This window comes from Capsicum annuum, chromosome 6, assembly GCF_002878395.1.
Source record: "Capsicum annuum cultivar UCD-10X-F1 chromosome 6, UCD10Xv1.1, whole genome shotgun sequence".
In the NCBI taxonomy this organism is placed as follows: domain Eukaryota; kingdom Viridiplantae; phylum Streptophyta; class Magnoliopsida; order Solanales; family Solanaceae; genus Capsicum; species Capsicum annuum.
Window position 1 is genome coordinate 171,614,196 of NC_061116.1, and position 4,757 is coordinate 171,618,952.

Genomic DNA, 4,757 nt, shown 5'->3' on the forward strand with positions numbered 1-4,757 from the left:
TTGTGGACCCACTTGTAATTAAGATTGTAGAAGCTCATGCAGAAACAATGGGTAGATCCTAGAGGGTTAGAGTGACAAATGGTCAACATGTTATGTGTATCTAGATTTGCAAAAATTTTCAGTGAAAAATGCAAGACCGTGAATTCATATTTGATTTAAGATTGTTACATGTCGGGGCATATGATGTTGTCTTTGAAATAGGCTGGATAGACTCGATTTCACCTATTGCTTTACATACCAAACCACTGGGAGTATCCTTGATCAAGGAATCACAAATCATTCATTTATTAAGTGACACGAGTTCTGAGTCTTTATCCATGATGCAAACAACAGATGTGATAAAGCTATTAAATAAAAGGGCAATGCAACTATGTTACATAATTAATGATAATTGAGGCAAAATAGGAGAAACAATCCATTCTTGAAATTGTAGAACCCTTGTTGGGTCGCTATACAGATCTTTTCCAAGAGCCCATGGAATTTCTACCTGCCCGCTCATGCGACCACCCAATTGAGTTGCTGCCAGGATCCAAGCCCATTAATCTTAGGCCGTATCAATATTATTTTGAACAAAAACTATAATTGAGAGTATTGTGGCAGAAATGCTTAAGGCTCAAACAGTAACCACCAGTGTTTCTGCCTTTGCTTCACCAATTTTATTAGTCAAGAAAAGATTCCAACTGAAGATTTTGCATTGACTATCAAAAACTCAATGTGATAATAGTTAAAAACAAATATTCAATACAAGCTGTGGAGGATCTACTGGACGAATTACAAGAAGCTCAATATTTTTTCAAATTGAATCTAAGGTTGGGTTACCATCAAATTCGAATGAAAGAAAGGGATAACACAAAACGACGTTCAAAACTCATCAAGACCTTTGGGAGTTCAGGGTGATATCATTTGGGCTCACTAATGCTTCAGCCACGTTCAAGACCTATGCACAAGATATTTGGACCGTATCTCAGAAAGTTTGTACTTGTATTTTTTGATGATATTTTAATTTACAGTACGAGTATTATGGAATATGTGACCCATTTAGAAATTGTATTTAATCTATTAGGAGATAACCAACTCTTCATCAAAAGATCAAAGTGCACTTTTTCTTAGAAAATGGTAGAATATGTAGGCCATATAATTAATGGTAATGAGGTCAGTACAGATAAAGAAAAAAATAAATCCATGTTGCAATTGGGCAAATTTAAATCTCTCAAAGATTTGAGAGGTTTCTTGGGCATAACAGGATACTGTCGTAGGTTTATTAAAAGTTTTGCTGTGATTAGTAAACCTTTAATCAATCTGTTGAAAAAGGGAAATATCTTATGGAATGAGAAAGCAACTAAGGCATTTGAGGAGCTCAAACTAGCAACGGCAAACACCCAGTCTTACATTACCCAATTTTCCATTTATTTTGTAGTAGAAGTTGATGTTTGTGGTAGAGAAGTAGGAACATATTTGAGCCAAGCATTGAGTACTAGGCATCCTGGCTTGTCAACATATGAAAAAGAATTGATCACTTTACATATGATTGTGGATAAGTGGCATTATGACTTGCAACAGAGTCATTTTGCAATCAAAACAGATCATTTTGGCCTTAAGTTCCGGAGAGATCAAAGGATTACTAATGCCTTACAACACAAAGGATTTACCAAACTCATGGGTCTTAGCTACGAAATATATTATAAAAAGAGAGTTGAAAATGTCATAGCGGATACCCTCTCTAGAAATTTTAAAGAATCTGAGTGTGGTAATTCATCCCACATAGATGGTTAAAGTCATGAAAAACTACAATAGTGACACAAAAGCACAAGATATGATTACTTAACTAAGTAATGACTTTAGTAGTCAAACTAATAGTCAATTTCATTAGAGAATTCTCAGGAACCAAGGGCAAGTATGGGCGGGAAGTAATGGCCAATTAAGACCAAAGCTTATTTCTGAGCTACATGAAACTCCTTGGGACGGATATTCAGGTGTATATGCAAATCAACAGAAGGTGCAAGCCTTGTTTTATTGGCCGAGCCTATTGCAAGATGTGAAAAACTTTATTAAAGAAAGCAAAATATGTCAAATAAACAAAGGAGAGAATATACTTTATCCTGGACTACTTCAACCTTTGCCAATTCCGACTAAGGCATGGGAGCATTTAACCAAAGATTTCATCAAGGCTCTGCCAAAATCAAACAGGAAGCACTCAATTCTAGTGGTAATTGACAAGTATATAAAATTTGCACTCTTTTTTGGCTTAGTCATCCCTACAATGTTGCTCAAATTTCACAGGTCTTTTTAGACAATATTTGCAAATTACATAGCCTTTCTAGTTCGATTGTCTCAGATAGGGATCCTATATTTATCAGTACCTTTTGGAGGGAACTATTTAAGGGATTGCATATCTAATTAAAGCCAAGTTCAGCGTATCATTCCCAAACTGATGGTCAATCTGATAGGCTTAATAGATGCTTGAAGACGTACCTTTATTGTATGGAGAGATACAAACCATCTAAGTAGAGCAAATGGCTACCATTAATAGAATTTTGGTATAATTCTAACTTTTATACTTCAATTGGAATGACTCCTTTCAAAGCCCTTTATGGTTATGATCCACCCCAGCCTACTTTTGAATTAGTGGCTTAATCGAAATTGGATGTCGTTGACTAAGTATTGAGAGAAAGACAATTGATGAACAAGATATTGCAAGATAATTTGAAGAAGCCCAAAATTGAACGAAGAACTATGGTGACACTAAGAGGACCGAGAGGAAATTCGAAGTCTAGGATTGGGTCTTCTTAAAATTGCAGCCTCATCGCCAAACTTCAATAGCCGTGAAAAAGAATTTGAAGTTATCTGCCAGATTCTTTGGTCCTTAAAAAGTAATTCGTAAGGTGGGGGAAGTAGCTTATGAGCTCTGTCTTCCTAGTGACTCCAGAATCTATCCTGTGTTTCATGTCTCCCAATTGAAAAAAAAGATAAGTGACAAGGTTATGGCATTTCAAGATCCTCCCTAATGCACTAATGAAGGGAAAATTTTGACAAAACCCATATCAATTTTGGAAAGACGTATGTTCAAGAAAGGTAACTGGGTAGTGACACAAGTGTTAATCCAATGGGCAAACCTTCTAGCAAATGAAGCAACATGGCAGGATTATGCTTTGTAAAGTCTCAGTTTTCAAATTTTGAACCTTGATTCGACAATTAAGTTTCTGAAGGAGAGTGGAATGTAATATGAAGGAGAAGAACAAGTGTTCTGGGACTTTATTTGCAATTGAGCCGAGTATAACACCCAAAACTAAAATGGCTCAACAAAAATAGCACCTAAATTTAAAAATTCAATAAATAACCACCATCATAACTATTTATATGATCGTAGTGAAATACACTTTACTGAATTAGTAATACTGAAACTTTTTGAATCTTCAACCCAAAACAAAGTCTCTCTTTTTATTTTTATTTTTAGGCTAAACCCAAAATCCTCTCTCTCTGTCACTTTCTCTCTCTCTTCTTCTTCGTACATTGCGCGATCTCTGCAACTCCAAAGCTATTTTCCTCTTCTATACATATATTCACTTTCTACAAGTCATCCTCTATTTCCCTTCTTCGAATTTCCTCTGTAAAAGGTGTATTTATGTGGTATATATTGTATCAATGTGGTATAAAATTGTATTAACCTAGTATTAAAGTGTATCAATGCGGTATCAAAGTATATCAGTGTAGTATAAAAGTGTATCAATTGAATATAGAAACTGCATACGACCGATGAACCAAATGGCTAAAAACCAAAATTAAATTGAGCCGGCTGGCTTCAATTGTCCAACTTTTAAAATTGCTCGCCATTTCTCATCCCATGCCCTTTTCCCAATTATTAACAAGTTTATATATTTAGCCCAATTTTAGAAAAGCCTAAATCCATTTTTGATTATTTACCCTGATATTCTAGAAAATAGCTGTGTCTAGTTATGAGTAAATTTGTCCTTAGTGGGGATCACCATATGAATTTAGCTTAAAATTACTGTATCGAATTTTGTGATTTTTTAGGCAATGAAAATAAAATTCTTACTCTTTCTTTGAATTTATCTTACTGTTCCTCTACAATTTTATTAGCTTATTTGTTACATAAGATTTGATAAATTAAGTTTAATTCTTGTGTGATCGAAGAGCATTGATGCACAATTAAGACGTAAAACACATCATATTTATGAAGCTTGGTTTGTACTTTCCCATGATTCATGGCTAATTACTTATTACTGTAGGATTTAAAACTGAAACATTTGCATAAAGACAAGTATATACATATTAACTGCAGCGGATTTAGTAACACCGATCTAGCCATTATGATCAAGTGTATAAAACGTATAGACCTAAAACACCGTAAACAAGAGAAAAATATTTGTGGAGGTTTTCAGACTGTATCTGGTGAAACTAAAGTTGTCTGATATATGATGGAGACACGCATAAATAACCAGTCAGTCTAGGAACCCCAAATGTCTAATCCTTCCCATCAAAAGGATAAGTCTCCTACGAGTCCAACCTCATTTAGAACTTTTCCCAAATATTATGATTAAGAATTAATTAATAAAATAATTATATATTTTCATCTTAATTTATGTGACATTTTTTTTTATTTCTTTTAAAAAGAATATCATATTTTTTTATTTGATAATTATTTAATGGTATCATTTTTATTTTTTATAGAATCCTACTTATAAGAGAAGACAATTAAAAAGTAAACAATTTTAAGAAAGGTAATTTCATAAATTTTA

At 33.8% G+C, this 4,757-nt stretch overlaps 1 long non-coding RNA gene across 1 annotated transcript; it reads right to left on the reverse strand.

The window, feature by feature from the left end:
• Positions 1 to 321: 321 nt before the first annotated feature.
• LOC124899738 lies at positions 322 to 3,598 on the reverse strand. The gene is made up of 2 exons (XR_007057270.1): positions 2,094 to 3,598; positions 322 to 937 (listed from the first exon to the last, which is right to left on the reverse strand). It is a non-coding gene; the product is annotated as an uncharacterized LOC124899738 (long non-coding RNA).
• Between the last annotated feature and the right edge of the window lie 1,159 nt (positions 3,599 to 4,757).